Source organism: Coregonus lavaretus, assembly GCF_964263955.1.
Source record: "Coregonus lavaretus genome assembly, chromosome: 22".
Classification (NCBI taxonomy): domain Eukaryota; kingdom Metazoa; phylum Chordata; class Actinopteri; order Salmoniformes; family Salmonidae; genus Coregonus; species Coregonus lavaretus.
This window is the reverse complement of record NC_140009.1, coordinates 18,251,942-18,266,393: the sequence shown is the minus strand read 5'-3', so window position 1 is coordinate 18,266,393 and position 14,452 is coordinate 18,251,942.

Here is a 14,452-nt window from a genome sequence, read left to right as displayed (position 1 = left end):
TAACAAAATTTACTCCGTTCTGGGTGCAGATCCACAGTCTGCCAGTTGAGTATTGCTGCCATAGACCATAGATGGGAAACTCCAGTCCTAGGGGCCTGATTTGTATCATACATTTTCCCCATGCAGCCTATTCCATGGCATTTTAGATGTTCCTCAAGAGTAAAAACCAAAATGTTACTTAAAGGTAGACTCAGCGACATGAGGTAGATGCAAAAAATAAACAGCATACTGAGGCAATTTCTACAACAACTAAGATCGTTGAAGCATAAGGCTCAACTTCTCAGCTGTTTTGGTCCTGTGGCTACCACGCTGTAACAGCGTGAAGCGAACCCATGCACATGCGCAGATACTGTGTGTGACTGTGTGAGAGCGAAATCTTCCATCTCACTCTTCATCTGCGGTGCTGCTTGTGGCAACGTAATTTTGCTGAGTCTACCTTTAAGATAAATACTTAAGAGATAATGATGGGAGAGAGACTACTCATAAAAAGCCGTACCTGGCACATGCAAGATGAAAACCACAAACACACTTCTTGCTGCTCTCAGGGCCATCGCTGCATTTCCCTCCCAGCAGTAAAAACATTGAAATAGTCAACGAAAACTTGTTAAAGCTGGTCAATACTTAAGCTGTGGCGTAAATAATAGCGTATTCAACACACAATTACAACTGTAATACACAATATTGCTCTCAACCTGTTTTATTCACAGAACCAAAAAACGTTGGGCAACATCATATCTGGGTTTTTCAGGCACATTTCACTATTTCATATTTTCTAATATTTTTCTTGCCATACAAGAAATGCTTATAAATCAACTTAACTAAACAAATGCATAGTCCATAGTTATATTTTACAATCAGATACCAAAATATTTTAAGGGCAAAACAAAAAGTAATGGTTGAAAACACATGAAATGTGATCACTGGGAAAAATATGTATTTTAAGATATACACTCCCCTACGTATTTATTTGGACAGTGAAGCTACAACTTTTAATTTGGCTCTATATTCCAGCACTTAGGATTTGAGATCAATTGTTTCATATGAGGCGAAAGTACAGAATTCTTAGCATGCAATGACAACATCAAGCTTGTGACTACAAACATTTTTATTTATTTATTTATTTCACCTTTATTTAACCAGGTAAGCCAGTTGAGAACAAGTTCTCATTTACAACTGCGACCTGGCCAAGATAAAGCAAAGCAGTGCAATAAAAACAACAACACAGAGTTACATATGGGGTAAAACAAAACATAAAGTCAAAAATACAACAGAAATATATATATAGTGTGTGCAAATGTAGCAAGTTATGGAGGTAAGGCAATAAATAGGCTATAGTGCAAAATAATTACAATTAGTATTAACACTGGAATGATAGATGTGCAAGAGATGATGTGCAAATAGAGATACTGGGGTGCAAATGAGCAAAATAAATAACAATATAGGGATGAGGTAGTTGGGCGGGCTAATTTCAGATGGGCTGTGTACAGATGCAGTGATCGGTAAGGTGCTCTGACAACTGATGCTTAAAGTTAGTGAGGGAGATAAGTGTCTCCAGCTTCAGAGATTTTTGCAATTTGTTCCAGTCATTGGCAGCAGAGAACTGGAAGGAATGGCGGCCAAAGGAGGTGTTGGCTTTGGGGATGACCAGTGAGATATACCTGCTGGAGCGCATACTACGGGTGGGTGTTGCTATGGTGACCAATGAGCCTAGAAGTGAGAAGTGATTTAAGGCGGTGATTTGCCTAGAAGTGATTTATAGATGGCCTGGAGCCAGTGGGTTTGGCGACGAATATGTAGTGAGGACCAGCCAACAAGAGCGTACAGGTCACAGTGGTGGGTAGTATATGGGGCTTTGGAGACAAAACGGATGGCACTGTGATAGACTACATCCAATTTGGAGGCTATTTTGTAAATGACATCGCCGAAGTCAAGGATCGGTAGGATAGTCAGTTTTACGTGGGCATGTTTGGCAGCATGAGTTAAGGAGGCTTTGTTGCGAAATAGGAAACCGATTCTAGATTTAACTTTGGATTGGAGATTCTTAATGTGAGTCTGGAAGGAGAGTTTACAGTCTAACCCAGGGGTGTCAAACGTACGGCCCGCGGGCCGGATCAGGCCCGCAAACGGGTTTAATTCGGCCCGCAAGATGATTTTGAAAAATAAAAAATAAAAAATATAAATAAAATACATTTTTGGGGGGAAAGTATAAAAATGCGCTGCAATTTTTCAATAAAATAAACTGCTGTTCCAATTGCGTCCACTGGATGGCGCAATAGCAATTGTGTTAAGCAAGCAAACTGTTTATACCGGGGCAGAGCAAGTAGGTCAAGCACGTGCAGCCAATGAGCTACTTTGTTTTGCCCGCGATATTTATTACGGCTTCTACTTTTAACATTATGTGCTTTGGCACCCTCATTGCCCCAATATGTCTCTGTCAAAAAAGAGAAAAGTGGACGCAGAGTGCAGAGTGTTCCAAGAAAAATTGTCATCCTATTTAATCACGGAATTGAATGGGAAAGCTGTATGTTTGGTGTGTTCAGAGCATGTTGCAGTGCTGAAAGAATATAACCTTCGTCGCCACTATGTGAGTCTTCATGCCGACAAATATGACAACTTTCAAGGACAGCGGAGATGAGAGAAGGTGAATGAACTGTTGGCGGGTCTGAAGAAAGCAGTCTGTGTTTACTCACAGCTGAGACATCAGTGACGCTGCAGTGAAAGCTAGCTACCTCATTGCTAATGAAATCGCAGTGGCTTCAAAACCATTTAGTGAGGGTGAATTTGTAAAAACATGCATGATGAAGGCAGCGGAGATTGTGTGCCCTGAAAAGCGGCAGGCTTTTGCAAATATCAGCCTGACAAGAAACACAGTTGCAGACAGGATTTCCGATCTTTCAGTGGATTTGGACAGCCAGTTGAAGCAAAAAGTAAAGTAATTTATTGCGTTTTCGGTTGCAATTGATGAAAGCACGGACATTACAGATGTTGCACAACTGGCCATTTTTTCATCCGCGGAGTTGATGACACATTGACCGTCACCGAGGAGTTCGTGGAGTTGGTGCCGATGACAGATACAACGACAGCAGCTGATATTTTTACCGCACTCGTCGGCGCGCTGGACAGGGTCGGAGTGGACTGGTCCCGCGCTGTCAGCCTGGCTACAGATGGTGCGCCCTCAATGATCGGGAAAAAAGCAGGCGTTGTGACAAAGTTCAGAGAGAAAGTGCAATCTGCAAATGGAGGACGTGATTTTTTGACTTTTCACTGTATTTTGCACCAGGAGGCTTTGTGTTGCAAGTCATTAAAGATGGATAACGTCATGAAGGTGGTCATCCAAACTCTTAATTTCATCCGATCCAGAAGCCTGAATCACCATCAGTTTGACAGCCTTCTCAGAGAGAAAGACCACATCTATGGCCTGCCATACCACACTGAGGTAAGATGGTTAAGCCGAGGTGCTGTGCTGAGGCGTTTCTTTGATTTACGTGAAGAAATTGAACAGTTCATGGAAGAAAAGGGCAAACCAGTGTTAGAATTTCATTCAGCAGAATGGATGCCGGACCTTGCATTTATGGTGGATGTTACAGAGCACCTGAATAACTTGAACAAACAGCTGCAAGGGCGCAACAAAGTTGTCACGCAGTATTATGACAGCATACGTTCTTTCAAGTTGAAGCTGTCATTGTGGGAGACGCAACTTGCCGGTGGTGATGCAGCTCACTTCCCCTGTCTGAAAAATGTGTGCGCGACCCAACATGTGGCAGACATGAAGCGGTTCAAAGATAAAATAACGGGACTGTTACGGGAGTTTGAGCAACGCTTTCAGATTTATGTTTATATGTTTTTATGTTGATGTGCTATTGTTTTTAATTGATTTTATTTTATTTGTATATTTAACCTATTCTTGACTCTGTGGTTCTTGCACTTGTTTGGGGAACAGGATTTCATTATTTGTATCTACATTTCTGCCTGAGAAATGACACCCTGATATAGTTCTGTGATCTGTGAAACAGTTCTGTTAATCACTGAGGCATTGTGTGTTTGTGTGTTCTTTTTCTTTAGAATTTTCAGATAAACTTGACGTGTTTTATGATTAATAGTGATGTTGTGCTTGTACTATTTTGGACACACTGTCCTCAGGCTCCAGCTTTATGTTGTATGTAGATCGTATTAAAACAAAGAAAACAATCTGAAGTTGTTGTTTTTAAGTTATATATACCATGATTTTTCCGGTCCGGCCCACTTGGGAATAGATTTTCCTCCATGTGGCCCCTGAGCTAAAATGAGTTTGACACCCCTGGTCTAACCAGACACCTAGGTATTTGTAGTTGTCCACATACTCTAGGTCAGACCCGTCGAGAGTAGTGATTCTAGTCGGGTGGGCGGGTGCCAGCAGCGTTCGATTGAAGAGCATGCATTTAGTTTTACTAGTGTTTAAGAGCAGTTGGAGGCTACTGAAGGAGTGTTGTATGGCATTGAAGCTCGTTTGGAGGTTTGTTAACACAGTGTCCAATGAAGGGCCAGATGTATACAAAATGGTGTCGTCTGCGTATAGGTGGATCTGAGAGTCACCAGCAGCAAGAGCGACATCATTGATATACACGGGAACTTATTGGATGCATTTGCAGTTTGTTTTGGCTGTGTTTCAGATTATGTTGTGCACAATAGAAATGAATGTTAAATAATGTATTGTGTCACTTTTATTTTAATTAAAATAGAATAGAATAGAATATGTTTCTGAACACTTCTACAATCTGTCATGGTTCCACCTGTCACCAGAGGGCGGCAGAGACCGTCCTAGAGACATTAATGACACTCAGGTGTGTCCTATTACTTATTATGATGTCGCTGTTAAAAGAGGTGTGTTTTATGTTGTCCTTTGCAGAAGCTGGAATTGTTTGTCGTGTGCGTTTGTCGCGAGTGGGTGTTCAATACTTAGTGTTGGTTGTTTTTCCCGTGTTACTGTGATCCTTCGGTTACCGTTTCTCAGTAAAGTATTATGTTCCTCGTCTGGTCTCTTCTCTGGTCCTGGGTCCAACCTCACCACGTCACACATTCATGTGGATCTTACCATGATTACGGAGAATCGTGAATAATAATAATAAGTGAGAACATTATAGAGGCATAAATATCATACCCCCTCAAAAAATGCTTACCTCCCATGTTATTGGGAATGGTGAGAGGTTAGCATGCCTATGGGGTATGATTATTATGCCTTTGTAACTTTATCACTCATCATTATCCACGATTCATTCATGATTATCTGTAATCATGGTAACACAATACATTATTTACCATTCATTTCTATTCGGCACAACATAATCTTAAACACAACCAAAACAAACTGCAAATTCATTCAACAAGTTTGTAGAAGAGTCACAAGCATGATGTAGTCATTGCGTGCTAGGAAAATGAGACCAAATACAAAACTTTTGACTACTTTAATACACAAATTAATTTGTCCAACTACTTATGACACCTTCAAATGGGGGGACTAGATACATAAAGTGCATTCATTTGTAAATGGTAAAACAGATAAGTATGAAAATATCCTCAAATAAAAGGTGACATTCTGTACTGTCGCCTCACATGACATGTTTATGTAAAATCCAAAATGCTGGAGTATAGAGCCAAATTAAAAGTTTTAGCTTCACTGTCCAAGTAAATACTGCATATAGGGCAGGGTATTCATGCATACTTACAGAGGTGGAGAGGTCTGGTCAATGTAGAGCTCTTATTGGCAGTGCATGGAATGAAACAGCAGGGGATATAGTAGGCGTGTGGTCTGTGATAAACACCAATAAAACATTTACGAAATGACAGAACTGACATCCTTCGCCTTTGATACATTTCTTGTTTTTACCCACCAACCACCCTCATCAGAGGACACATTTATTTTAAAGCTTTACTTTGATTAATATTATCATTCTTTAAAAAAATGATAATCTAGGCCTACACATTTCCATAATTTAGCACATAGTTCATAAATGCCAGTTACGATAATAATAGGTCACAGAGGTCCTTACAGCTTGTCTCTCTAATCTGCTCCTCTAGGGGGTACAGACAACCACCACTTCCTGGTTGCCCTTCGACCCCAGGGTATGGACGGTGCCTGGGCGGAGCAGGTGCTGAAGCTTGTGTCCATAACCGCCAACAAGAACACCTGCCCAGGTGACAAGAGTGCCCTCACCCCGGGAGGACTCTGGCTAGGTACAGCATTACCTGAGAACAACCTACTGTACTGTGGCATGTGTTAGTTTAGTGGTGGGTGGTCTTTGTGTTAATTTACTTAAGGGACTAACTAAGCAACTCATAACTTCACAATTGTTTTCTGTCAAGACGTAATTTATCGATCCCTGTACCTGCATAATTTCTCATATTTCATGCTCTGCTCTCTGTGCTGCTAGGAGCCCCTGCCCTGACATCGAGGCAGTTCAACGAAATCTGACTTTGAGAAGATGGTGGAGTTTATGTATGAGGGGATCCACATTGCCCTGGATGTGAAGAAAAATACCAATAAGGAGAAGGGGTGGAGGCGTTCGCACGGCCCTTCCCCATGCCTGCTTTCACTGACCACTGAGAGACAATCACTGGGAGACCGGGCTATAGGCCCAGGTTATGAATCAATCCTTCAGCCAGCTAGTTAGTGCAGTAGTTGTGTAGATGACAATTGTTCTGTTTGAAAAATAGTTACTCATCCTCTTCCTCTGGCCAAAAAAGGAAGGAGGAATAAGCTTTTGACCTCTAATTCTGCAGACTTTGATAGATGATATAGGGTTCATAATCAGCTTTTTTATTTCAATGTTGCACAATACGATCTTGTCAAGTTATTAGTACAATTTTGATCATTTTCCTATTAAAGGGGCAATCAGCAGTTGCAACATCCATTTTTGGACATATACAGTGAGGGAAAAAAGTATTTGATCCCCTGCTGATTTTGTACGTTTGCCCACTGACAAAGAAATGATCAGTCTATAATTTTAATGGTAGGTTTATTTGAACAGTGAGAGACAGAATAACAACAAAAAAATCCAGAAAAACGCATGTCGAAAATGTTATAAATTGATTTGCATTTTAATGAGGGAAATAAGTATTTGACCCCTCTGCAAAACATGACTTAGTACTTGGTGGCAAAACCCTTGTTGGCAATCACAGAGGTCAGACGTTTCTTGTAGTTGGCCACCAGGTTTGCACACATCTCAGGAGGGATTTTGTCCCACTCCTCTTTGCAGATCTTTTCCAAGTCATTAAGGTTTCGAGGCTGACGTTTGGCAACTCGAACCTTCAGCTCCCTCCACAGATTTCCTATGGGATTAAGGTCTGGAGACTGGCTAGGCCACTCCAGGACCTTAATGTGCTTCTTCTTGAGCCACTCCTTTGTTGCCTTGGCCGTGTGTTTTGGGTCATTGTCATGCTGGAATACCATCCACGACCCATTTTCAATGCCCTGGCTGAGGGAAGGAGGTTCTCACCCAAGATTTGACGGTACATGGCCCCGTCCATCGTCCCTTTGATGCGGTGAAGTTGTCCTGTCCCCTTAGCAGAAAAACACCCCCAAAGCATAATGTTTCCACCTCCATGTTTGACAGTGGGGATGGTGTTCTTGGGGTCATAAGCAGCATTCCTCCTCCTCCAAACACAGCGAGTTGAGTTGATGCCAAAGAGCTCGATTTTGGTCTCATCTGCCCACAACACTTTCACCCAGTTCTCCTCTGAATCATTCAGATGTTCATTGGCAAACTTCAGACAGGCCTGTATATGTGCTTTCTTGAGCAGGGGAACCTTGCGGGCGCTGCAGGATTTCAGTCCTTCACGGCGTAGTGTGTTACCCATTGTTTTCTTGGTGACTATGGTCCCAGCTGCCTTGAGATCATTGACAAGATCCTCCCGTGTAGTTCTGGGCTGATTCATCACCGTTCTCATGATCATTGCAACTCCACGAGGTGAGATCTTGCATGGAGGCCCAGGCTGAGGGAGATTGACAGTCTTTTGTGTTTCTTCCATTTGCGAATAATCGCACCAACTGTTGTCACCTTCTCACCAAGCTGCTTGGTGATGGTATTGTAGCCCATTCCAGCCTTGTGTAGGTCTACAATCTTGTCCCTGACATCCTTGGAGAGCTCTTTGGTCTTGGCCATGGTGGAGAGTTCGGAATCTGATTGATTGATTGCTTCTGTGGACAGGTGTCTTTTATACGGGTAACAAACTGAGATTAGGAGCACTCCCTTTAAGAGTGTGCTCCTAATCTCAGCTCGTTACCTGTATAAAAGACACCTGGGAGCTAGAAATCTTTCTGATTGAGAGGGGGTCAAATACTTATTTCCCTCATTAAAATGCAAATCAATTTATAACATTTTTGACATGCATTTTTCTGGATTTTTTTGTTGTTATTCTGTCTCTCACTGTTCAAATAAACCTACCATTAAAATTATAGACTGATCATTTCTTTGTCAGTGGGCAAACGTACAAAATCAGCAGGGGATCAAATACTTGTTTCCCTCACTGTAAATTCATTATATGTACCCATTGATTCTTGAAGAATGTACAGTAGTTTATAAATGCTACTGAGCCTAGTTAAACTGTCATACCCCATCAGAATCCAAAATATAAGGTTGTTTAACTCCAATGTCTGTAAACAAAGTAAATGTAAACAAACACTATATAAGCCTCAAAACATGGGTAAAACTATAATTTTGATACAATGGATGGTGAGTCCTTGCATCCATAGCTTTGTTTATGAATTTGACCGAAACAGGGGCGGGGAGTTCACTTTGTTATTGTTTCTACTGCTAATTGCCACCTTTAACCTATGTCATAATGTAATTGCCCTAAAACAGAGATAATTGTTATAGATTATTGTTATTTCCTCCTTCTCTCTGTGTGATATTGCTATGCTATGGGGGGTAGCTAAGTTTAGCGTGAGGCACATAGATGGACAACATACCACACTTCCACACCTCATCCCTAGCGGGCAGCAGCAACCGGTTTAGGTGATGTGCTCTGCCAGGAAGCGTTGATTATTGCTCAGGTGTGGCCATCAGGATGATTGGCAGTCCGGGAAAGAGAGGAGGCCAGAAGCCTCTCAGCCGGCCTTTATTTGTTTCTTTGTGTTAGTTAACCTCTTTAGGTGGGCATGCCTTTTTGTAGTTTTTTTTTGTTTACATATTTATTTTGTCACCATGAACATATGAGTAATCTGCTTGGACTGGCCAACCAAGAGGTCAAGATGCAGCTGGCCGTAAATTCAGTAAGTCGCTTTCTTCTGGGTACATGCATTCAACACCTGGTCGCATATGCTTACTTCTCATATTTATGCACCACGGTTATTAAAGTAAACGAACACTGAAACTAAAATAATAACTAAAATTGGGAAAACTATTTAGTAAATAAATAAATTAAATTAAAGAAACATTTGAAAAACTAAAACTATACTGAAACTATTATATTTGACTGCAAAACTAAATAAAATAAAATGAAAACCATAAATGATGTTTAGTTGTAGTTTCTTTCTTCTAAATTTCCAATGGGGTTTCCAAGCTTTTTTAAAACTTTTTTTTCGAATGGGGTTTTCAATCTTCTGAATCTGGCGGGTAAATACTGCCAGTAGATGCTGATGCTTCAAATAGGCCTAGCTTGTGCATCACTATGACTAGCTATCACTAGCTAACAGGAAAGAAATCAGAGGGTGAGCATGGAGCGTGACTTGGCCAAGCTAGAGGAGCTTGTGAAGTTGCTGGAGTCGTTCGCGATCCACACCGACCAACTTAAAACTGACAGCCAGTCTCTGTCTGATGTGGTGCCGTGCCTTCTCAACCTAGAGGCACATTTGCAGTCAACTACTGTTGCAAAACAGTTGGCACAGGTCCTCCTGAAGTCACTGTGTGAGCTCTTCGTATGTACACTCTTAGAAAAAAGGAGCTATCTAGAACCTAAAAGGATTCTTTGGCTGTCCCCATAGTAGAACCCTTTGAAGAACCCTTTATGGTTCCAGGTAGAACCCTCTCTACATAGGATTCTACATGGAACCCAAAAGGGGACAGCCAAATAACCCTTTTGGAACCCTTTTCTATACTGAATCCTCTGGCAGCAAACTTAAATCGAACCCCTGCAGCAGCTTTCCTGATGGACCCAAGTGTGTCTCCGGCATTTTGCTCAACAGAGACGGAGCCCCTTATGAAGGAAGCAGAGTATTTTGTACTTCAGAAAATCAGAGAGTACAACCGTGGATCAGCAGGACCCCAGCAAGATGCCAGCATGTTGAATCCAGCAAGCATCTCGACCACAGTTCTTCGACCACAGTGCTTCATTGCATCGAAGATTGTGTTTAAGGTCACTGTCCAGCCAGAGGGTCAACCTGGCAGGGTATTAAGTGTCCCGTGTGAGCTGCGGAAATACCTGGAAGAGGTAAAGGGGGGCATGTTTACAGAGTCACCTCTCCAGTTCTGGCAGGCAAGGATGGCTGTTTATCTAAAGCTGTGCCCTGTGGCACTGATCTGGTTTCTGCTCCTGCATCCCAAGCGTTCGTGGACAGATTATTGAGCCTGTCATTAGGCTTGAGAAACCAAACAACCACCTCTCTGGAACACAGCGTCTTGAAGATAAACCAGAAAATCTTGTTTGGTTGAACAGAAACACACACACACAAACACACAAGCTGGCTGGCTCTGAACTGATAGATTTGTGAAGAAGTGTTGTATTGCTTATGTTTTTGCTGTTGTTGCAGCTGTTTTTAATAACCTTATTTGAAGGGGTTAGTCAGTAACACATGTTTAATATTTCATAAACATTAACATGTGAACATGTTTTCCTCTCTTTCTGTCAGATAAAGGTACTGGATTGTTCTTACATCTACTACTAATGTTAAAAAAGCATTAGATTGGTGTAAAAATTGGCAAAAAATGTTTCCTTCTACCATATTTTTTGCACAAGTCTAGGTGCTTATCCTTTAAATCCAAGTCACATTAGGATTGTTTTATAATTGAAACATGACCAAACCTATGTCCTGGCCATGAAGTTGTATGGAGCCCTCTGGTGGCCAAAAGCCTATCTTAGCATGGGCAATGCCATTGAGGACTTTCGACGTTTTGATTTGGTCAACTGGGCGGGACTTCTAACTTCATTGGCTGATCGCTCCTGATGACCCGGTTGGAGTCGTGACATACTATGTCAAGATGGAGATGGCCTCGATGCACTGCCCATGCTCTCACAGACGCCATCATGATACAGATACAGAGATGTTATGTCTATCCAAGTCAATGGTCCTTGCCCATCACCTTATGTAGTACTGCCCTCCAGTGGCAGGAAGTGACATTCCCCCAAAAAACGAACTGTAGGCCTAGAAGACATACAGTGCATTCGGAAGTTTTCAGACCCCTTGACTTTTTCCACATTTTGTTAGGTTACAACCTTATTCTAAAATTGATTAAATTGTTTTTTCCCCTCATCAATCTACACCACAATACCCCATAATGACAAAGCAAAAACAGGTTTTTAGAAATTTTAGCAAATTTATTACAAAGAAAAAACGGATCTATCACATTTACATAAGTATTCAGATCCTTTACTCAGTACTTTGTTGAAGCACCTTTGGCAGCGATTACAGCTTCGAGTCTTCTTGGGTATGACGCTACACGTTTGGCACACCTGTATTTGGGGAGTTTCTCCCATTCTTCTCTGCAGATCCTCTCAAGCTCTGTCAGGTTGGATTGGGAGCGTCGCTGCACGGCTATTTTCAGGTCTCTCCAGAGATGTCGATCGGGTTCAAGTCCGGGCTATGGCTATGGCTGTGCCACTCAAGGACATTCAGAGACTTGTCCCGAAGCCATTCCTGCATTGTCTTGGCTGTGTTCTTAGGGTCGTTGCCCTGTTAGAAGGTGAACCTTCGCCCAGGCTCTGGAGCAGGTTTTCATCAAGGATCTCTCTGTACTCCCTTCATCTTTGACTAGTCTCCCAGTCCCTACCGCTGAAAAAAATCCCCACAGCATGATGCTGCCACCACCATGCTTCACCGTAGGGATGGTGCCAGGTTTCCTCCAGACGTGACACTTGGCATTCAGGCCAAAGAATTCAATCTTGGTTTCATCCGACCAGAGAATCTTGTTTTTCATGGTCTGAGAGTCCTTTAGGTGCCTTTTGGCAAACTCCAAGCAAATCAAATCGAATCAAATTTTATTGGCCACATGCGACGAATACAACAGGTGCAGACATTACAGTGAAATGCTTACTTACAGCCCTTAACCAACAGTGCATTTATTTTTAATAAAAAAGTAAAATAAAACAACAACAAAAAAGTGTTGAGAAAAAAGAGCAGAAGTAAAATAAAATAACAGTAGGGAGGCTATATATACAGGGGGGTACCGGTGCAGAGTCAATGTGCGGGGGCACCGGCTAGTTGAGGTAGTTGAAGTAATATGTACATGTGGGTAGAGTTAAAGTGACTATGCATAAATAATTAACAGAGTAGCAGCAGCGTAAAAAGATGGGGTGGGGGGCAGTGCAAATAGTCCGGGTAGCCACGATTAGCTGTTCAGGAGTCTTATGGCTTGGGGGTAGAAGCTGTTGAGAAGTCTTTTGGACCTAGACTTGGCACTCTGGTACCGCTTGCCGTGCGGTAGCAGAGAGAACAGTCTATGACTAGGGTGGCTGGAGTCTTTGACAATTTTGAGGGCCTTCCTCTGACACCGCCTGGTATAGAGGTCCTGGATGGCAGGAAGCTTGTCCCCAGTGATGTACTGGGCCGTACACACTACCCTCTGTAGTGCCTTGCGGTCGGAGGCCAAGCAGTTGCCATACCAGGCAGTGATGCAACCAGTCAGGATGCTCTCGATGGTGCAGCTGTAGAATTTTTTGAGGATCTGAGGACCCATGCCGAATCTTTTCAATCTCCTGAGGGGGAATAGGCTTTGTCGTGCCCTCTTCACGACTGTCTTGGTGTGTTTGGACCATGATAGTTTGTTGGTGATGTGGACACCAAGGAACTTGAAGCTCTCAACCTGTTCCACTACAGCCCCGTCGATGAGAATGGGGGCGTGCTCAGTCCTCTTTTTTTTCCTGTAGTCCACAATCATCTCCTTTGTCTTGGTCACGTTGAGGGAGAGGTTGTTATCCTGGCACCACACGGCCAGGTCTCTGACCTCCTCCCTATAGGCTGTCTCATCGTTGTCGGTGATCAGGCCTACCACTGTTGTGTCGTCGGCAAACTTAATGATGGTGTTGGAGTCGTGCCTGGCCATGCAGTCATGGGTGAACAGGGAGTACAGGAGGGGACTGAGCATGCACCCCTGAGGGGCCCCCGTGTTGAGGATCAGTGTGGCAGATGTGTTGTTACCTACCCTTACCAGCTGGGGGCGGCCCGTCAGGAAGTCCAGGATCCAGTTGCAGAGGGAGGTGTTTAGTCCCAGGATCCTTAGCTTAGTGATGAGCTTTGAGAGCACTATGGTGTTGAATGCTGAGCTGTAGTCAATGAATAGCATTCTCACGTAGGTGTTCCTCTTGTCCAGGTGGGAAAGGGCAGTGTGGAGTGCAATAGAGATTGCATCATCTGTTGATCTGTTGGAGCGGTATGCAAATTGGAGTGGGTCTAGGGTTTCTGGGATAATGGTGTTGATGTGAGCCATGACCAGCCTTTCAAAGCACTTCATGGCTACAGACGTCAGTGCTACGGGTCGGTAGTCATTTAGGCAGGTTATCTTAGTGTCCTTGGGCACGGGGACTATGGTGGTCTGCTTGAAACATGTTGGTATTACAGACTCAGTCAGGGACATGTTGAAAATGTTACTGAAGACACTTGCCAGTTGGTCAGCACATGCTCGGAGTACACGTCCTGGTAATCCGTCTGGCCCTGCGGCCTTGTGAATGTTGACCTAAGCAGGCTGTCATGTGCCTTTTACTGAGGAGTGGCTTCCGTCTGGCCACTCTACCATAAACGCCTGATTGGTGGAGTGCTGCAGAGATGGTTGTCCTTCTGGAAGGTTCTTCCATCTCCACAGAGGAACTCTGGAGCTCTGTCAGAGTGACCATCGGGTTCTTGGTCACCTCCCTGACCAAGACCCTTCTCCCCCGATTGCTCAGTTTGGCCGGGCGGCCAGCTCTAGGAATAGTCTTGGTGGTTCAAACTTCTTCCATTTAAGAATGATGGAGGCCACTGTGTTCTTGGGGACCTTCAATGCTGCAGAAATGTTTTGGTACCCTTCCCCAGATCTGTGCCTCAACACAATCCTGTCTCTGAGCTCTACAGACAATTCCTTCGACCTCATGGCTTGTTTTTTGCTCTGACATGCAATGTCAACTGTGGGACCTTATTATATAGACAGGTGTGTGCCTTTCCAAATCCTGTCCAATCAATTGAATTTACCACAGGTGGACTCCAATCAAGCTGTAGAAACATCTCAAGGATGATCAATCGAAACAGGATGCACCTGAGCTCAATTTCGAGTCTCATAGCAAAGGATCT